The following is a 22554-nucleotide window of genomic DNA, read 5'->3' on the forward strand; positions in this document are numbered from 1 at the left end:
CCTTTCTGAAAATGCAGGCATTTAAAAGAAAATTCAGTTTGAGTAAAGTGAGTGTTTTGTAGGTAATCAAAGCATAATTTTTCACTTTTTATCCTGGAGAGACTAAAATTGTTCTGTTTGAACAATCGTCTTCTGGCTATTGAGTTTTACATAATAAAATATTTTACACTGCAATAAAACATGTTGTTCAGATTCTATTTAATTTCTGTGTGGAAAACACTGATTAACATTTAGGGCTTTAAAAATTACTGCTGAAATTCAGATGCTAATGTCTGGTTGTGTCTCTATATGCCTAGCAATTGTAACATTGCCATATTGACATATACTGTAATGAGACATTTAAGAAAAGAGAAATCTGCTGCAGCTCTGCATGACTCATTTGCACCAGCCTCACACATTCATTAATAACCCAGCAGAGAGAGCAAATCCCAATATAAGGTTCCTCTGGGGATTTGGGTTGCTGCATTTCCTACAAAAATCTTAATGGCTGCAAACTCTCCTCATTTGGATTAAATCTTTCGAACAACTCTATTTCTTAATGAGTATGCTGTCATTTACTGTGTTAAACCTTCTGTAATGAGCTTGAAAAGAGAAAGACTCAGATCACTACTCTCATCTGTCTCTGACAAGACAATTACAGTCTTATAACTGACTTCATTTGTAGTCTGCTTGATTCAAACTGGAAGTGAAATACAATATTCTCATTCCTGAATTACTGAGAGGTTTTCTTCCCAGTTCAGTGAGCAGTAAGTATCACAGAGTTCACAATAAAGATATAGAACCACAAGAGTGTGTTCTTACACAAATGTGGATCTCGGTATCAGATCCATAAATGTACTGCATAGCACAAAGCTTCATTTTCAAGTTCACCATTGAAACCTGGTTGCTCAGCTGATGAACTCAGTTTGTCTGGTCTCTCCTTTCCTGGGTGAGAGAACCATTTCCTTAGTGTCAGCCAGGTCTTGTAGTAGGGAATTACAAGCTCTCTCAAAACACCATATAATCCAATATTTTATATTATGTTGCATTACTTTTTAAAGCACCTGTCATATTAGGAAACTTTCAGGTGATTAAGCTGATATTTTTCTTTAAACTGCTTATTAACCTTAAGTTATCCTTCTGCTACAAGTGTATGTAAAGGTGGTATTTCTATAAGACAGGAAAATGTAATACTGAAACACTCCTTTTATTACAGATCTTATTTTACTAAATTTCTATTTTCATACAGCCAGAGTTCCCTTTCAAGAGCAAGGATGATTTATGTAACTCCTGGCAAATAGTGTGTAGCTTATTGCATGCCTAACTTCACCAAGGAGACAATAAAAACAAATTATGAATAAAATCTGTTGCCTGTTAGAAAACGCATAGCATATGCCTCCAGAAAAATTCTTTCTATAATTTTTTTTCACAAGCATACAGCAACATCCAAGGCTTTTCCAGAAATACAGAACGCTATTTTTAGGAATATAGCGTATGTTTACTTTTTTCAGTGGTTGGCAAAATTTCCTAAATAAACCATTCTGATGGTTTTATAATGTCTTTGCTATTACCCTTGATAAACTTTCCCCCAACTACATGTATATCTGAATGTAAGCAGCTAAATCACATACCAGAAATCAAACTTCCCTTAACAATTTTCACTTATCTGAAAAGCCAAGATTTCCCAAACCATAGTTTAGTGAGGCCTTTTTGTCTGTTTACAGGGACTTCATAGAGGTTGACGTTATATTTTCAGACTCTTACAAAAGAAAAAAATCAACAAAACTAAAACAAACCAAGCGTGATGATAAATACTAATGGTTTTGCCTTAGGTCAAGATTACTGAGTTTTGTAGTATTCCTAGTTTCTCCAACAGTCATTGATAATGTTTTAATTACTACCTAGTACTGCTTCCTTCTGATATTTGAAGCATATTGACTAAAGTGAATAGAACAATTCAAATTCAGATGTAAGACAGCGAATTTATTTGCAACAAATAAAGTAGTTTGCCTGACTATAACAGTTCCTTAAGAAATTACTGGCATTTTTGTCTGTTTTCAAACTGGTCTTTCTTGCTGATTAATCTTTAGTCTCTTGACAAAGTTCATGGAACATTTTTCTTAATCCTGCACTGCACTTTTGCCCCAAAAGTCAGTGAACACAGAAAGAAGTAATAACACCTGCTGCTTGCTTTATGGTCTGACTTTTCATGGAAAGAAAAAAACAAGTGTCATCTTGAATTTACTATGAGTTTCCTGGGTTAGTTTGTCTGGTATGCTACAATTATGTGAGCACTGCAGTCAGGAATGCATTTAATGCCTCAGTGACTTGAATACTCTAAGGATGGTAGTCCAAGCTCTTTCAGACATGATTCAGAACAAAATTTTGATCTTCTGCGAAAAGAAAAAATCACCATATAAAGTATGGAACAAAACAAAACAAAACCCCCAAACAAACAAAACCAAAACAAAAACCACCACAAAAACCAAACAAATAAACAAAATAAAACCCCAAACCACCAAGCCCCCCTGCCCCGCAAAAAATAAGTCTGCAGCCTTAAAATCAATAATGTGAGTAGGATGCAGGGGACTTCTTGTCTGTTTTAGAATAACATGTGCAGTGATACCTTTCCTGTGTTCACATTTGACTTCCTGTGCACTGAGATTCAGGGTCTCATTTGAACTTTCTCTACTGTATGTAATTAGCATTTATTTCAGGAGAAAGCATTTCACTTTCTTCACTACAGGGTTAATTTTCCTCAGCACTCTTTCTACTCACTGAATCTGATTTTCGTGTACATCAAGAACCTCTTGAACCACTGGGTTATTTCCATTTTAAAGGGCTTTTGTACCGTCAGTATGATGGAAAAGGTCAGAGTGCAAGTGAAAAATCAAGGCTAGTAGATTGCTGGAAATCTCATTTGTGTCTTTTAAAGTGATCATAAAAATATTACTTCCAGCTATTTGGTTTTTTGCTTCCAAATACTGAAATTTACTAAATTTATAAGACTACTAGAAGAAGAAGGCTGCAAAATTATTTTGAAAGCTATTAGAAACCAGTTCAGTACTTTCAAATTGAATAACATGCATTAATAAGCATCAGTTTATTTGAAGTAAAAATTTCAAAGTGAAACTTTATTCACGTTACACAAGGATTTCTGGCAGTAGGAACCATTAATACAATGCAAATGGGTAAAACCCAGGAAAGTCCCATTTTCAGTTTATGCAATCTACTGTTTACCCTTAAAATTGGGATTGATAAGTCTTATGTACTAAAGATGTGAACCTGGCCCCACCACAGGCTGCAGAACTCACACTGAATTCATAATCAAATGATCAGCACTTTTCCCAAAAAGCTAGCTTCACATAGATATCTTTATCAGAGATCTGTTCAGTTTAATTGGCAGCACTAAGGTAAATAATGCAACATCATTTCCGTAGAGAGGTTGTTCCACAGTCTTGCACACCCTCTGCTCAGGAAATTTTTCCCAGTGAGGCAGCATGTGCTTCCCTTACAGCCACATTAAAGTCTTTCTGTTTCAATCCTTTCAAAGTATTGTTTAATGCCAGGCTATTGCCACTGACATTTACAGAAAATATGAAGCCTTAGTGATTTTTGTAGAAGGCCTAAGAGAGGTAGATACCTATTTTTTATGCATATACTTTAGGAGAAAAATGTGATTGGCAGGAACAGATCAGCAGACCAAACTATATCTGTCTTCTTCACCCCAGTTCTTTGTATGCCTGTGAAGAGCTGTTTGTTCTCTTCTCTATTGCTTTCTTTTATGGCAGTTGTAAAACTTTATTATTCAGACAAGATGATTTTGTAATATTATCTGTAACTAACAGCCAGATTCTTGAATACCAGGCTTATCTATGATTTAAATGAAGATATTTGTTTCAGTAGAAAAATTGCAATACAAATAGCTGTAAGTCATATGGAAACACAAATATTTAGCAAACTGTTGAACTATATAGAGACTCTGGAATCTTACTAGGATGTATCTGTAACACAATTGGGTCCATATTTACATTGAAACCTCTTAAGCATTAGCCCTCCACAAATAATAAAGCAGATCCATAAGAATAATTTGAAATAATTAAAGCAGATGGGGAGAATCTGTATGCAGCTCTGCTGCAAAGGTGTAGATCAGAGCTGATAACACTAGAAAAATGACATCATCTTTGGCAAAGAAAGGCAGCATTCAGGATATCTTCATGTCCAGTGTCAGAACATCTTAATGCTATTTTAAGTAGAGAAGCCGGTCTTTGCAGCAAATAGCATATGGAGGAGTTTCCTGTAAGCATAGTTTGATTAGCAAAAAATTGTCACTGTGATGTACGGATGTTCAATGATTTATTTCATTTTTTATCTACCTACTCCTTCAGAAACAATTAAAATGAAATTATATCCCAAGCACAAATTTCCAGTCTTTGGAAACATTTACAGGTCAGTGTTTATGTTCATTAACTGTTTGGCTTTCTTGGCTTTCATCCAGCAGCAGAAGACTGTTATCCTGGAACAGGAAGGTATAGTAATTACATTATCCCTTAATTAAAATATTGCATGTACTCCAAAGGTAAATGCTGTGTCTGTCCTATTTTCAAGCTGAACTGTGTGAATGATCCTGTAATTCAAAGCAGCAGCCTCTGTATATCAAAACTTCTGTCTGTGTCACACTTCACTATCATGGTGGATCCAATCTTTGTTTTACCCAAAGCACTGGAAATACTTTTGCCAACTTCACAAGGACAATAACAAAATCCAATTGAGAGGAACTGGATTTGCTGTCCAAATAGAATAACAATGTTTGTTACTGGTTTCTCATTTTTATATCACTTTAGGCAGTACAACATATTTTGTCAGAATACCAATCTCTCAATATCACTCACCTACACAGAACAAAAGCATTTCATTCTGTCAAGTACCTGATTAAAAGACATACAATTAGCTTTTCTGTTTCCACTGGGACTCAAACTGACTGTTATGTCCTTGTCATGTTAAACAAACCAGCAAAGACTATACATATTGCAGATTTGGTGGTATGGGAGATTACATGATCTAAGTAACTACATTTGTTCTGACCCACTAGTCAAAAATAGTTGTTACTCGTAATATAAACGATCCTACTTATTCTAAATCTTATGATAGTTATGAAATGTGTTACCATTCAAGATCAATGAAAAATATTTCCAAACAGAAAAACTATTTACATAATCTTTAGCACTGATTTATTTCAGAAAAGATGCTCAGCCCAAGATGTTTTCCATTCAAAAATTAGGTATAAATGTCTGTTGTGGTTTAAGACCAGCTGGCAGCTAAGCAGCATACAGTGGAGTGGAGAAGAAAATTGAGATAAGAAGGGTTTAAAAATTGACATAAAATAAAATATAACAGTAATGATAGTAAAAAAAGAAACAAGCAATGCACAATATGATTGCACATCACCCACTCACTGATGTCCAGCCCATCTCTGCATCTCCATCAGTGTGTTATATATGGATTAGTGAAAGATGTCTCTGGCTGAAGAAAGATGCAAATGAGACAGTATGCTCAATGATACAGACTTAATTAACAGTAAATTTGAGGTAGAGAGACAGAAAAAAAGAGAAAAAACCAACCAACCAACCAAAAAAAAACCACCCAAACAACCTGGTGCAGGGAAGGGAGAGAGAGATCAGCAAAAGATAGTCACCACCTGTGGATCCAGCTGTGCCCTGCTGGTCCCTTTTCACACTATGCTTTTGGATGTTGGGGGTCTCAGAGTTGTTCTTCTGGGGTACCACCTTTGTACAGTGCGTGTTCTGGGAATCCACGGGGTAGTGGTACATGCTGTTACCACAACTTGGAGTGATAAATATATGAGCAGTTGCTTTCCTTCCCATAGACTACCAGAGTGGGAATATTTGTCTGGATGCATTAACTAGGATGTGCTAACCAGACCTCACGTCTGCCAGGCCTGGAATTAGCACCTTCCTCTTGCAAATTCCTTAAGTTCTTGTTGTGGTGGCTTATCTTATGGAAGGTTCCTCCTGTGGCCTTTTGAGAGAGGGAACTGAGCTCTTTAAGTCCTTACATGACCCCCTCTCCTGGGTAACTCCCCCATTTCGTATACTGGGCATGATATTCCGTGATTTTAATATCCCTTTGGCCAGTTCAGGTCACCTGTCCTGGCTGTTTTTCCTGCTGGCTTCATGTGCAGCTTCTCATTGGCAGAGAATGAGATGCTGACAAGTCCTTAGCACTACTTAGCAACAGCCAAAACGTCATTCCATAATTAACATTATTCTCATATTGAATCCAAACCACCAGCTACTAGGAAGAAATTAATTCTCTTCCAGATGAATCCAGGACATCCTCAGCCATCAATTTCCATCTCTTGTTCTGTCTCTGATTCTCAGTTAGAATGCCTTGTCACTTCCTGAAAGAAACATAAATTCTAGTGCTGAAATGCTATATTTATATGTTTGCAAAGATACAAAAAATTATAAGAGATAAATTTGCTTACTCATGCAGAGATACTTGTAAGTGCCTGAACATTCAGTTAATAAATGTGTTGTCATTTAGTATATAAAGTTGTCTAAATATAGAAGATATGTCCATTAGTTCATCTGAAAATGACTCAGTTATGTTAGTCACTGGCGTCAGAAGCCTTCTGAATCTTTGGTCAGTCTCCTGGGTTTTGTTGTTTTCTCCTGCTTCTCATGCTGAGCCTTTTTTCCCCTCAGTAGACGTCCAAAGATGAGCTAAAAATATTCTCTTTCTGCAGCATGAGCCATTTTATCCTCTTATCCAGGATACTGCTTTTGAGGGCTTCTACTGAGATACTGTGCAGCAAATAAATCTGTTATTTGAAGTCTCTCCTGTGTTTTATCTGTAATATCCAAAGCAAGGGGTGGTGCTGGATTTTAGAACTACAGGCTTCTCAAACCGCAGCCGCTTTGCAGTCATTAATCTCAGTCTTCGGCATAACCTGAGATTGAACAAAGGCACAGAATAATTTTAGCAATAACAACAACAATAACCACAACAATTACAATGACAGCAATGATGATGATAATAATGACTATAAAAACTATACCTGTAAACAATGAAAACATCTATAAGGAGTATGGTGCAATTCTTGGTAATTCCTAATTTTGTCTAAGATGTAAGACAATTAGGAGCTCTCAGATACTTGGTGACAGTCCAAGAACTCCTTTCATTTCTATACTAAAAAAGAAATACTGGCTATTATATGAGATATGCTCAGTCTTCATTGATGCAGTTGATAGGATGAAAAATCCAGAGTCACTGTCCCACACAGATAGGGAGAAGAGAAGCAGAACATCCCAATATTATAGCTTTGTAAAAGTTCTAGCAAAGGATAGATTGCAAAAGCTCTTTTAAAGGATATTAATGAGATGGTTGTTCTGAAATACACTGAAATACACTGTTCTGAAAACAGGCATTGGGTATCTGCTTTCATTATTAACAATAACAATTTTTCCTATCCCCCAAAAATATGCTCCTTAAAGTTTATAAAGATATTTCTAGAGGGCTTCCTTTTTAGACTAAGAGTAATGATTCTGCATCTTATTTCTCAGTTACAGATTATAGTTTCTCTGTTATATCTTTGTAGGCTGAGTAAAGACCTGCCATGGATGGTCAGTTCCTGGCAATATTTTGCAGCAGTTGGAAAAATACAACTTGGGTGTTATGAGAGGGACACCCCAAGTCTCAAGGTTTGGATAAACTCTAAAATATCAATACAATTATTTAAATCAACTGAAATAGTTTCTGTTACTCCAAGACTTCTTTCACTTCTCCTCTCTTTATTTGCATTTACTTCCTCCTTCTCAGCTTTTAACTGTTTTCTTGCTATTTCTTACATGGTTACATCTCGATTCCTGCTTTTCTAATATACCCTTCAGAGAAATGGCCTTTGTGACAGATAGTGCTTTCAAAAGCTTTCCTTTGTATCTATTGTTCCTGGTCTTTGAAAGCCTAAGAAAGACCAATTTAAAGAATTTGTGAAGGAAAAATACAGTGAAGATAAGCCAGAGAAACTTTCCTAATACAAAACTCAGAGTCCAAACACACAGCTTTAGAAAATCTGGAACCACATTCAATCTCCTTAGTTTAAGCCACTTTTTGAAAACTGTGATAAACTTTCTGTGGAGTAGGATGGTATGTTGTGACAGTACCTTCTGCTCCACATTTTCCTTTGAATGTTTAGCCATATCCAGTACCTTATTTGCTCGGGCAATACCTGCTATTGAATCAGGGTAGGTCTCATAAATTTCAACATCAGGTTCTTCTGCTCACATTTTTAGAATCAGTTTACATACAGAGCTCTCAGAATATTTTATTTAACTAATAATTTTCTTACCATTACATGGGTAAATATAGAATGTATTTTGAAAGCTTTTGCATCTTATTAGGAAAACATGTACAACTTCTTCCTTTTAATGATTTACCCAAACCTGTGGACTACAAAAATAATTCTTTAGCAGGTAGTCTCTGTCCATTAAAAACGAATTGGTGCCATCTTGTGGCACATAGAGAAAATACAAAAACAATGAACCTAAAGTCTTTGTCACATCTTGTATAATTTTCCACACCGTTTTTTTTTGTCTTTTCTCTACCACTGTGTACATGCCATTCTGTTACAGCTCAGAGTCTAACTCAGTTCTACAGCTGAGAAATTTTACCTTAAACCATAATTTAAGAAATCTTCTAAAAAAGAACAGTTTGCAATACATATTATGATCAAATTTAACCAGGAAATATAAAGAAAATTGTTAAATTTATGAAACTATGTTTAGTCTTTGAAAATTTTAAGTTAAAAGAAAAATTATGGAAAGACTGTGTGGTGTTGGCATCACTGTGATAACACAAAACTTGCAGAGACAGGGGTTTGATACTCAGTAGAATTACTTGTCTTTGCTCGTAACTTCTAGTGCTCTTTGACTTCCAGTTTTATATAAGAATTAACCTGATTTTTTTTTTTCAGAAAGTTTCATGTCAGATTGGTCATCTCATCTGTGGCATGGTTTGACCAGCGCAATTTGCAGTGCTGTCTAATTGCCACCATGAAATGATTTGAAACATTTTTAGTATGCAATGAAATTGACCTTCTATCTGTGATTCACAGACATCCCAAAATGGAATGCATGTCCCACTGTGTCACCACATTGTCAAAATTCCTACCTGATGCTTTTATTATCTATTATTTTAGTCATATTCCTGCAATAATAAGGTAATTAGTCATATTTAGTCATATTCCTGCAATAATTACCTTCTCTGGCAAAAGAGAAGGTAGTCAAATAATGTGCATTTCCTTTAAGAGTGTCAGGGAACATATGAGACTCAGAGACCTTATCCTAGACTAGAGTATTTTCTTCAAAAGTAAATTTATGGAAGAATATCATATTGAGGATTACCTACAGAATAGTTACAAGAGGAGTACAGAAAGCTTGGTCCTTCTGGGGGCAGACTTGTCACACTCTTTGTCTATGCATTTCCATCTTTTTAATCTTGTCTGTTCTTCTTTAATCCAGTTTCAATATCAGCTCATCCCCTAGCCTCTTTAGAATTGTCTTCTGCTATTCCAGAGCTGTAGTAGAAGAGAAAAGCTCTGCATTATGTTCATTCTTCTCAAAAATCTTGAGGGAATGTTGTGAGATGAGGGTAATATACAGTCCCTCTGAGCTCCATCAACATTTTTTTGTTAATACCAGAAACTTGTGAAAGAAAACCAGTGGAAACATTGATACAGCCAAGGGTACATGGTAGGGGCAAGGTGGGGACAACATGTTCATATTTCTTCCGGTCAGATCATACTTCCCTAACAAGATCAACACACTTTATATCTTTATTCACAAGGCCCCATGAGGCACAGGACTCTCCTTTCTGTAATTTCATGGACTGCTCCATCATTGTGAAAATCAATGGTCGTCTTGGTTCTCCTTCTCTGCAAAAACAAGTAGCACAGTGTGAACTTATGATCTGCAATTCCCTGAAACACACAGCAGTTAATTCAAAGACTATTGCAGGTCTTTGTTTTCACTGAACTGCATAAATGCTTCCTACATAGATGGTTATACATTGTTCTAATACGGAGAATGTCAATATGCAATTTTCTAATCAGGTTAAAACACTTCAAAACATACTATATTATCCCATCTTCCAGGAATTTTAAAGCAGGTTCTGATAGACCATGAGACTGCTCAAATGGGTCTGAACACCCAGTGTTCCTTTTGTTCCTAGGATATGAACAGTAGAATATTCTATCTAAATTTCCATGTTAGTCTCAATAGCTAAACTGTGTAAATGAAAACTGAATAATGAAAACTTAATAGCTGGACTATCTGCCTTGTGGTACTACAGTCACCATGAGGAAGGAAAGAATGTATTTGTCAGTAGGTTTTTCAAATTCAGGATCCAATATGTAGCCATACTGAATAGTTTTGCCTTCTTTTGTCTATGCTGAAAAGAAAAATGCCTTAAAAGGTTGAAAATAGTCATGAAATGTTAATCAGTGGAAAAAACTTGTTTATTAAGAAACAACAAAAAAACACTCCCCAACACAAGAAAAACAGTCCGAGATGACAACAAGTGTTTTCAACAGTCCAAGAAAGGGTGAGCAGTCTCTGCTGGGGAGGGTGCCAAAGCTTCTCTCAGGTGCAGACTCCGGGGGGTTCCCTTGACGTTCCCGAATCAGGGCCTGAAGCAGGTCCAATGTCTTCAGGGAAGGGGAGGAAGGAAAGAAGGGGAAAAACAAAAGCAGAAAAACGGCAAAAAGCAAGCAAAAAAGCAGAAAGCAAGAGAGCAAAGCCAGCAAAGCAGCCTAAAGCTAGCAGCAAGCAAGCCAAAAGCAAGCAGCCGGGGGAGGGGCTCAGCTATAGACAAAACAAACTGAGAATAAACTGAGACAAAACAAACTGGGAACAGAAACACACGATTTGGGATACAAAGCATGAAAATGTCCTGTCACCCCAGGACAGTAGGTCACACTGTCTTGACCTTTGAACATCTCTTTATTGATACATATGTATCTTAAAGCATGATGCAAGAATACTCTGTAAATGCCCAAATACCATGTTAGTGCAGTATAGAAGAAAAACACCATTTATTGTTCTCAAGTCTTCTGTTTCTTTCTCTTGAACCCATGTTCTTTTTCTGTTTGTTTGCTTTGTTGTTATTGTTGTTAGTCTTTTAAAATTACATTGCATGGTTTGGTTTGGGTTTTTTTAAATTATATTGCATGTCTCATGTGGTCAGCTTTGCAAATAACTATGAACCCACAAGGTGTCCTAAGAAACTCTTAACCACTTGATTGGCTCATATTCTGCATTTGTGCAGCAGCCAATTTCAGCCTAGACACAGGCTAGTAAATTTGCAGGATTTGTAGCTGCTTTGAAACATCTTCCCTTTTTTTCCTCCAAATTTCTTCCAGTATGTAAGATTAGCCCATATTCTCACAGTTATCCTGTGTACCAGAAAGTCTGGATTCTAGGTCTGTTGCATATAATTAAAACCAAAGACAGCATAGAGTATTTTCAGAAAGTTAAAAGAAACTTGATATACATTGTCTTTGAGAATGAACAATTTTTGCCCCAGCTCCTTTTTGCAAAAGGAGCCCTCAATTTAGAGGAGCCTCCATATACAAATTTAGAAAGCTTCCTTCCTTTCCTACTTGTAACTAGACCTGCTTGTTAGCAAGAGCAAGTAGAGACTCTCTAAGCACTCCTTGGCACCCACAAATGGAGTCTTCTCTGCACTTCCAGGTTCCCCTCTAATGATGCTAAGAATCTGAATTTGTTCCCTCTGAACTGAAAATGGGATACTGTACTGTTAATGAGGTAGAGGGTGCAGGAGGTTTGCAGTGTGCTACAAGTATGTTTGTAAGAGACCAGTTGCGTTATTTCCACACATTTGCTTTGGGAGGGTTCAAGGTTACAAAACTGGATAACCTCTGAAAAATTTAAGTGTGGGGTACATCTTTAAATTTTGCCAAAGGAAGCTGATGTGTCAAGATCAATGCATCAGCCTTAATTTAGTGACATTCGTATTCAGAGGAGGTTGCATAGAGGAAAAATTAGATTTAAAATAGTGAATATTCTCCAAGTACACAAACAATCTGAAGATACCCAGAAAACTTCTTAGAGTGTTTTCATTAATGGCAGGTATCTACTAAGTGTGATATATTTATAAATTAAGCGTTAGGTAACACATATCTAAAGGTATTGTATTAAACAAAATCCAAAACAAAAAAATGGAATAATGCACTAGCCTGCTGACAGTAAGTCAGGAAACAATGAATTTTGGATGATGCCAGAACAATTACATTGTTTTCTGTAAGACAAAAGATCTCTCAGCAGAAAAGCAGAGCACATTTGTTCTGCACCTGCAGACAATGAGATGTCATATGGAAGAGTAAATTTTTTCAAACTCCATAATCTCCTAGTATTCAATACGAAAAGATCATTATCTCCTGTTTCACTCACATGTTCTTTTTGTCATTTTAACTTTGTAAACATAGTCTATACTCAATAAAGACAGTAAATAAGGTTCATTAATGATCCCCATCATGTCCAGGTCCACACAGTACCCTGTGGGACAAAAGCAGGCAATTAGAAGGTAGAACTATGCCTTTTGCAAACATTCTTGGTAGATTCTGCAGAATGTGATGATTAGCAAATGGTAAAGTAGTGGTTTTGTGAGTATTATGAGATCTTATAGCTGACAGCATAAAATAAGTAATAAGACACATGATATTAGCATGGATTATGCACTACAGTTGCTCATTTCAGTACATAATAGAAACATTCAATTTAATAAAAGCTTTTTCCTATTTATGCTATTATTTTAAGTCATCTTTTCATTTTCTACTTTAAAGCATATGCATACTGATAGACTCTATACTAGTACTATGAAAAGGAAAAATTAATAGAATGAAAAGCAGTTACGCAGTAAAAAAAATCCCCAATAAAGTCAGTAATGAATTAACAATCAGCTACATTTTTCTACCAAAGCTCTTCTAAGAGAATTATGAAATTGTGATAAATTTCTTTTTGTTTTTGTAACAAATACTAATTTTTGCTAAAATATCTTTAAATAACTTTTATCCTGCAAAGCAAATTTATATTTAGGATTTTTCTTTTTTCACTAGAATCTTTAAGAAATCTGAACTGAAACTAAAGCAAAGAGGAAAGACTAACTGCTAAAAGCAGCTCCAGAAATGTAATGTGACCTGTTTTTTTTACTTCACAAAAAAATCTCCCAAATTTTTTCTGGGTGTGGTGGTTTAACCTCAATCAGAAGATGGCATCCACACAGCTACTCACTTATTCCTTCTCTTGCCTAGTGAAACACATAAGGGAATAGGAAGAATAAAAGCAAGAAAAGTTGATCTATCAAGATAAAATATTTGACAGGTGAAGACAAGAGAGCAGAAAGATAAAACAGGTGTGACAGAATGGCAATCCCTCATCACCTCCCACAGGCAGACTGTGCTCATTGCCACTCTTTGAGTGATGGACACCCCAGAACCCAAAAGTATCTCCTTCTTTCTTCTACCTCCAGTGCTCATTGCCAAGCCTGACATTAATGAGGTATTAAATATCATTTTGGCCAGCTGGCATCAGCTATCCTGGCTGTATCCCCTCCCAGTCTCTTGCCTATTCCCAGCCTGCTCACTGAGTGAGGGGAGTGCAGAATAGAAAAAAGAAATCCTTGTCACTCTTCACTGCTCAAAAATGGCCAAAGCATTGGTTATTCCTAACTCTGTTTTAATGACAAATCCAGAACAACAGATGTGAGCAACCATATGATAAAAGAAGGTAATTTTTCTTAATAATATGTTCCAGAATTTTGCATGTATAATCCACATTGTATCATTCCATGCATGATATTATTACATTTATATTTAATTTTTAACTTAGATATTGATGACCTTGACAACTTCAGCAGCTTTTTTTCCTGAAGTAAGGCAAAAAGCATATTTTTCACCATTTATTCCTGTCTGTGGCAGCTACCTGCAAATAATTTTTTTGTGTGACAAGAACCATATACAAACATGAAGACCAACTTCTGTGTATTCTTCTTCAGTAAAGAGAGAGCCACTTTTGCTGTCATAAGCTCACTTACTCACTACCTGCCTGGACTGAGGTCTTCAAACACCAGACAATTTTTGCTAGGCAACAATGAGGGGAAAGAGCTGATAAATAATGATGTAGATTTGAACATTGTTGCAGCTTGAACAGGTCCCAGTTTATTCTTCCTCACAGCTCAGCCAACAGACTCTGTCTCACAGACTCTGACGGCAGCAGACTCCCACCATAGGCTTCCCTTGCAGACTCTCACTGCAGACTCCAGCAGTAGGAACTGACCTTACAGCAGACCCCTCACAGCAACAATACCCTCTCCTGTTTGGTCAGTCCTCCTCCAACCAGCTAACCCACTCTTTTATCACACTCATCCTTATTGGATATAGCTGTGACCCATTAAGGGCAAGCCTGTTTTTGGTTGTTAGCACAGCTGTGACTTACCAGGGGCAAGGTTGTCTGTAATCCATTCTATGACAGAACATTATCACCCAAGAGTATCAAAATGTCTGTCCAAATGGCCTTTAACAAATTAATGTTCTAATAATATAAGAACAAGATGGAGCCTTGTGAAATACTGAAGGTGGAAATGCCTACAAATATTCTTCGTCAGTGCTCTTGGAAAAGGAGCATATTCTCCCAGGATTAGGTAGGGCACTAAAATCTCATGATGATTACTAAATAGCCAACAGCTAGATGTAAATAAGCGTGATGTGAGACTTTACCTCCTTACACAGATCAAGGCACCCAGGCGGGAAACTAGAGTAAATGCGTGGCTACAGATCTCTAGTCTGACTTCATCACATTGACATCAAATGAATAAAATGGGAAATTTCTAATAGATAGACAGGTGGGAAAGATGTCTAGGGAAAGAAGGAGGTAGTTCTTCTGCTTGTGATACTACCCTTGTGATGTTGATCTTAACAAGGCAGACAATCAAATCCTGAACTCTGCAGAGGGTCCAACTGCAATGTACACAGATCTTTCTAATATTACATTTACATTGTCTAAGTGCATTACTTAGAATTTATTCCTGGCATTAATGTCTGTCTCTTTATAATGTAGTCACATTCCAAAGGAATGAATGATTCTTAGTACTTCAGTTATTGAATTACTACCTCTAAGAATTGGATTCCTACAACAGATCTTCATAGCTGCAGCTTCTTCAGTAATGCAGACATCATTTTGTACTTGATGATTCACTGTTCTCTCTAATTTTATCTTAAATCTTGAAAAATATTATTTAACTCTAAAATTTAAAGTATTTCTTTCTTTGGGAGTCATAAATATTAAGTTAGCTTCTGTTACAATACTGCAAGGTGTATATTCTGAAATATTCACCTTAGTGGTTTTGGTATATTCTAGTGGTATCCTTGGGACCTCTTCTTCTGCCTCTATTTGCAGGAGTTCATTCACATAAAAGGAAGAACAGAATTAACATGAATGTATATGTAAATATATGGCATCCTCTATTTTGAACTTCAGTTCTAAAATAATGAAATACATGTTAACAACAGACGTTCCTTTTTTCAACTATTATTAGTATTCTTAGCAATTCCATTTTTGTTGTTTCCAAGACAGATTATTGTAAATATAAACCTAGTATTTACACTATCTTTTACTTGGTACTTTTTTTATTAGCTCAGCAATATTCAAGGTATACTTGCAATCTTCCAAGATTTCAAATCTAGACTTATGGAAGGCAAGCAGAATTCTCTGTATCTTTTTAAGCAGACTATTCTAGCCTCTTTTTTTACTCTCTTATCAAATTCTACCACGTCATTATGTGAGGACTGAGAAAATGGCACAGGCATTGTTTTAGAATCTTCACATAATGACTGAAAAATTTATTAATGCCTTACTTTTCTTTAGACAGAAGGAATATACACAATTTATTTAAAAATATTGATTAAAAAAGAATATTTTTTCCATTTGGTTGTGAAGAGAAGAAGAATTAAGTATAGCTGTTCAAATAAAGATAACAATCTGACAGGCCACAAAATTGTCATGTTAACAGTTCTTTTTGACCAGAGTCAATAGACACATGAACATAAGGATAGAAGATAAATAAATGATCCTTGCCTTGCAGTTTTGGATGAAAGTGAGAATGATAGCATAACTTAGAATGGGAGCAGAGAGGATTTTATAGAAAAGATAGGGAATTTGTTTTTGTCCATGCAATGCAGACATATAGGAGTGTGATGCTGGAGGAACAAAATGAAGTGCAAGAATATGGTGGCCTAGTTCTAGACTGAAATACTGTTTAAAGTGCAAGCAATTTAACAATACATCATTTACAGTTTCCTTTTATCCAAAAACTAACTTGCCTTCCAGTAACTTAAATGTCTCCTAATCCTGCCAGCAACCAGAAGCAATTTATGATGGCAGTAAAGGTTCCTCAATGAATTATTGCATAATTAAAACATTAATGTCTTATTTTGCTAAAAGATTGGTAAGAAAACATAACAGCTAGGTGAAAGACTCTAGACTGTGAAATTTGGAAAACTTTTATAACATCTAGTATTTGTTTTCCATTTTCATATTTTTCCTCATTTGCTACTGATATGATTGAGTATAGAAATTCTGTTTGTGAATGGATGCCACTCTACTTACAAAATACATTTCCATTCATGCAAATGCCAACATAAAAAAGTAAGGTTTCCCTTGCCACTAGCCCCCCTGAAATCAGATGTTTATATGTTTGCAAAATATATGTTTGTAGCAAAGTAACACCTATCAATGAAACAATGACAATAATGGATGCAAAATATCAAATGAAATAATGGCAATAATAAATGTAAAATATTCGTTTTGCTGAATAGTTTATATCAAACATCTGAACAAAACTTTCTACAAGCTTAATTTGCCACGGAGCAGCAGAAAAGTGTTTTAATAACTACATTGCCTGAGTACTGAGGAGAAAATTATTGCTGGTCTCATTATAATGCCTGTCCTGGGAACTATTAAATTGAACAGGAATATTCCCCAAAGATAGTATTTCCATAGGTAATCTTTCAATTCTGTTAAGTAAACATAATGCTTAAAGCACGTTGGATCTGACCCTGAGCTCTAATTGATCTGCTTTAGGATCTAAAGGAGAAATTATTTCAGAAATTTAGCCAAATTCAGACTTCCAGTGTGTTTATTTAGAGCCCTATGTTTGCTAATGATGAATTCTTGGTAGTACAAAGTTTCACTGTGTTTTTTGAACTCAGAATATAAATTACTTAAACTCACTAATAAATGATGTAGCTACAGTCCAGAAATCCCAGTTCATGCTAAATAATGCATTAAATATGTATGCTAAAATAATGCATTAAATATGTAAAATATACACCTATACTAAGTTTCTCCTGTACTGAATTTGAGTCAGCTTATTATCTATCTTGAAGGTGCCATTGGCCACTGAGTCAAATGATATGAATTAAGGTAGTGACATTGGTATACTCCATTGAATCACTTTACTATGGTTTATTGCCTTTAGATATTCAGGATTTTTTTAAACTGGTATCAAACATAATAACATAGCTCTAAAACAATGTTTCAGGCAGTGGCATTGATCTTTTTATATTTACATTTTGCCACTTCTGGCAGCTGCCCAAAGAACTCTTGTGAAATTGCACTGACTAACTTAGAATAAAACTATTCAGTCCCACCTTCAGTTTCAGGCCAAGTGAAAGCTGAAGACATTTCTGACAGCAGACATGGAATGTTGAAATAGGAGAAAATTACTTCCTTGTGGCTAAAATATTTAGCTGACCCAATACTGGTATAAAGGAAGAAATTAAGCTAAATGCAGCCCTAGTCATAATTTGGGAAATCCAAAGACAGGGGCTAAAATAGCATTTAAAAAACACTGTTGCAGACTTTGTAGAAATGCATAATGACTGTTTTTTAGTATTGGTGAAAAAAGTAATTTCTATTCAGGTAAAAACATAACGTATGTTTTCTACAATATTTTACTGACTTACTGCTTGTACACACTCAAAAAGAGAATCCAACTAAAGGAGCAAAACCAATATTTCTGTAAGTGTTAGCAAGTGTTGGTAAGATTGAGCTCAAAACTTTCTGACACAAAAATTAGAAGAGTACAGAGTCAGGGAACTGGCAGAGAAGAGATGAAAAGCCCTGAAGGATCAGGCCAGTAGGCTGCTGTGGGTCATTATGCCATGTTTGCTGCTGATGAGAAGATTTGGTGCTCTGCCTGACATCTCAGCTTCCTTCTGGGCAGCAAAAATTGCAGCCAGCCTGCCCTTTAAGGACTGTGCTTTGATAGTCATGGCCAGTGTACTAATTAACTCTTCTTTTCCTGCACTTACACTTCTATCAGCTATTAAAGAAAAGTTAATTTCTGCATTTTCAGAGATAAAGATTCTGCCAAGTTCTGGAAGAAGAAATGAGAGATAGGAGAGGCGAGAAGGAAAGAGGTGTTATGGACTTTCCAAATGAGACCCTGGCTAATTTATCACTGGTTTAAACTCTTAGAGCACCATGCAATGACAGCTAAAGAATGAGTCTCTGCTTTTCCATACCTGTTAACAAGCACAAATACAGCTTTTGAAATGTTTGTGCAGTGCCGAAACAGACAGTGCAATAGCTTATTTATAGTAATGGCCCAACCCTGGGTAAACAAATGGGCCAGCTCAATGTGTATAAATAATTGTCAAATAAATTGCAGCAGAGGTGACTCAGAGTCTCAGCTTTTTCTCTGGGCTTGCAGTAGCAAATCAGATCATCCACTTCAAGAAGTACCACCAGCAGTGGATGTCTGCTTTTTCTGCAGCATGACTCCTGTCATAGAGGCACATTTAGCCCTCTGAAAGAAACACAAACAGAAAGAGATAATGCTAGAAAGACATCATTTAGAAGAAAAAGATTCTTTCTTGCCAAGGAATTCCTTTGTGTTTCTTGTGAGAGTTTCTCTGTGCTTTCCCAAAATGCAGCTGAGGGTAAGAACCTGCTAGTTTCATTTGAACAAGATGAATACATCAATTTTGAAGGTATTCTGTTGTGTGAGAGGTCTCATACTACTGATTTCAAATTCCAAAATAATAACTTTTAAAGTGGTGTTCTTATAGCCAGTTAAAATATAATTCACATCCCATTCACAAAAAAAAAAAAACCCAAAAACCACAACCAAAAATCTAAACCAATGAATCAAACTGACAACAAATAACTCTGAACTTTTAGCATTAAAGTATTAGGACAGAAAAATATATGACTGATTTCACTGTAGACACCAGTTATGAAACATAGTTATAAAAGAATTGCCATAAAACAGATTATCACGGCGTACAGCAGACCCTCGTGTTCCAAAGATAAGTGTCAATGCTTCCTGAAGTAGAATATTATGGGAACTTCTAGTCACTGTGTAGATTGCTTTAAAAACTGAGAAAGAAAAATGTCATTCCTTTATGTCCTAACAAAAAATATTGGCTGTATCCAAAGCCCCGTGGGCAGCAGGGCAGGGAGGGGATTCTGCCCCTCTGCCCCGCTCTGCTCAGACCCCACCTGCAGAGCTGCCTCCAGCCCTGGGGTGCCAGCACAGGAAGGACATGGAGCTGTTGGAGAGAGTGCAGAGGAGGGACACTAAGGGGATCGGAGGGATGGAGCACCTCTCCTGTGGGGGAAGACTGAGACAAGTGGGGTTGTTCAGCCTAGAGAAGAGAAGGCTTCTGGCTGACCTGATTGAAGCCTTTGGTACCTGAAGGGAGCCCACAAGAAAGATGGAAATGGACTTTTTACAGTAGCATGTAGTGACAAGACAAGGGGGATGGCTTACTGAAACAGGTTTAAAACAGAATCAGTTTAGACCAGATATAAGGGGGAAAAATTGAGGCCCTGACATAGAAGAAGAACACCCAGAGAAGCTGCAAATGCCCAATCCCTGCAAGAGTTCAAGGCCAGATTGGATGGAGCCCTGTGCAGCCTTAGCTAGAGAAAAGTGTCCCTGCCTGCAGCAAGGATGTTGGAACTACATGATCTTTAAGGTCCCTTCTACTTCTAACCACTCTTTGATTCTGTGATCCCATGAGGATGCAATATGCAGTTCTTACTTCAGTTATTTGGACACAGATAAATAATTTTTTCTCACCCGTCATTTGTTACATTCATTTTTTAATAAAAAAAAATCTATGGTGAAAGGTATGCTCTAATACCCTTAACAGCAATTTAATTTTTTTAACCCATTTTTGATATAATACCTATACTAATATGCAAACAACCGAACCCTGTCCTCCCACAGTGACATGATACAGCAACATGGTCAAACCTTTTCTCAGTGTGTGCATTAAAACAGAACCTCCCAGGCTGCTGTCACTGCTATGTACTAGACAACTTACCCTTGGTTGCTGTCTCTTCCTGCTGTAGCAACATTTTTGAAGCTGTGGTGAAACTGTCTTTTCAGATATGCCTTAAAAAAGCTGGTTTCTCCTGTTGATCATATCACTCAGATTTCTGGGTCACAGGTAAGTTCTGAGCACACAGCTGCAGGTATAACAGGGCAGTTTTTTCCAGGTAGCTGAAACATGGATACTGCCCCAAGCCCTATTGACTCATAGCACAGATTAGATCTGATACCTGTGCTTTCAAATGATGATGAAATTATGGGCTCATAGCCACTGCTATCATGGAATGCACCATTCACCTTTAGCCATTAGGTGTTCTTGGCCTTTAAAAGCTAGAAATTACAGTCTAATAGATAACTGAAAGGCATCTTATTCACTGAGCTTTCTTTCTTTTGTCAGATAAACACATGTTTTCAGTTTTGTTATTGAAAAATGCTCCCGAATAAACAAAACTCGGAAAAGAGAAACATAGGTTCTAAGATATTTGTTTTATGAAAGAAATAAACATTTTCCTAAGCACGTTTTTAAGAAACACGTTGAGGTCTAACTCAAAATGGCTAATCAAGTACTGGTTTCCAAGCAGATGGAGACCATAGAAGTAGCATAGAAGTTTGGTATTTCCACAGTGTACCAATGTTTGTAAACAACAACGCTAAACAAAATAGTACTGAAATCAACAAGGTACTTTGAAATGTGCATTCATATTATCACACAGAATATGGAAATAACAATAAACCCTAGAAAAATGTTCTTGTTTGTCTCAGCCATCCAATCTGGAGCCCTCTCCTGGAACTTCCAAGTATAAGGCCAAGAGAAATTTCATTTAACTTTGTACCTTTGAGACCTTGGGTAGAGGCTTCTACCTCAAGAATCTGTCTGTTTCTTGTGGGTCTTTTTTCAGCTGATGTGAGTCGTATCATTTTTATCAGGTCTTCTGTCTCAAAAAGTCAGACATGTAACAGTTGTATTACTTTGGCAGCTTGAGACATTCTACTAAGTACTATTTCTAAAGTATTATTTTATAAATAATAATATGATTTTAGTTTTGATTTTCTTTTTTGAACAAAAATGCGATTGTAGAAAAACAGCAGATTGCTTTCTCACACTTATAAATGTTTTATGGATGTCACAATTGTATTTACGTATTTATTAATTGAAGAAAAAGTGTTATTGCTACAACATTTGAACGCTGAGTCCAAAATTAAAGATATGTAGATTTGAAATAAAACTGATTTTATAATTTTTAAAATTAAGTAAAAGTGAATTAAAGAGAATTTGAAATATTACACAGAAAAATGTTGTGTGAATTATGTCAATAACATATATTTTAAGACATTAAAATATTTAACAGATAAAGGTGGCTAGCCCAGTCTTCAAAATAAAGGATGAATTGAGAAAGTTAAGAGTAGTACAAATATATGACAAGGATATGAATAACCTCTTCCTTTAAAACAGCTTTTTGTTTTTTTGTCCTGCCTGCTTCTTCAGCCTCTCCACATACAGCAGAGTCTGTATCTCACAGAATCAACAGATCAGATTATTTCTGAAGGTCTAAGCCAGAACTTTGGAATGCTTACTCTGGTTCTGAAAGAGAGTCTGTGTTTTATAAATTTCACTGATCAGTTAAATTCTGAAGGTCTAAGCCAGATCTTTGGAATGCTTAATCTCGTTCTGAAACAGAGCCTGAGTCTCTGTGGAGTGATTTTGGCACAGGGATGATATATGGATGACCGCTGCCTTTAGATCTTATTGAGACTAGATTTTAGTATTAAACCTGTGGGTGACTGAGTGGGTAGAAGTTTTTTTCACAACTGCCAATTATTTAGTTCATATTGTTTCACAAACATTTCAAACATTCACTGCATTGATGGATTTAGTGTTGGAGGTTTAGCTTAAAGATTATGGGTTAAACAATTAAATGTGTAAGATTAAAATTTACATATTGCCACACAATGGGCAGGCTGTATTTATGATTTTCATTTTAAAATATTTCCTATGTGACATAGTTTAATGTAATGCTGTCCCTGAAAAACAAATGCCATAATAAGTTTCAAAAAATATCCAGAGTCCATTTTTTGTTTAATCCCATACCAACAGGAATCTATTTGAGGTACTTAATTTTATAATAATTTAATAAC

The 22554-nt window shown here is 36.1% G+C and overlaps 1 long non-coding RNA gene across 2 annotated transcripts; it reads right to left on the reverse strand.

Moving 5' to 3' along the window:
* Window positions 1–3176: 3176 nt before the first annotated feature.
* Window positions 3177–20589, reverse strand: LOC134564124 (uncharacterized). 2 transcript variants are annotated; one of them, XR_010083477.1, is made up of 3 exons: window positions 20411–20589; window positions 9409–9577; window positions 3177–6952 (listed from the first exon to the last, which is right to left on the reverse strand). It is a non-coding gene; the product is annotated as an uncharacterized LOC134564124 (long non-coding RNA). The 2 variants fall into 2 exon arrangements; XR_010083476.1 differs by having other exon boundaries at window positions 9409–9934.
* Between the last annotated feature and the right edge of the window lie 1965 nt (window positions 20590–22554).

The sequence above is a fragment of the Prinia subflava genome, chromosome Z, assembly GCF_021018805.1.
Source record: "Prinia subflava isolate CZ2003 ecotype Zambia chromosome Z, Cam_Psub_1.2, whole genome shotgun sequence".
Taxonomy (NCBI): domain Eukaryota; kingdom Metazoa; phylum Chordata; class Aves; order Passeriformes; family Cisticolidae; genus Prinia; species Prinia subflava.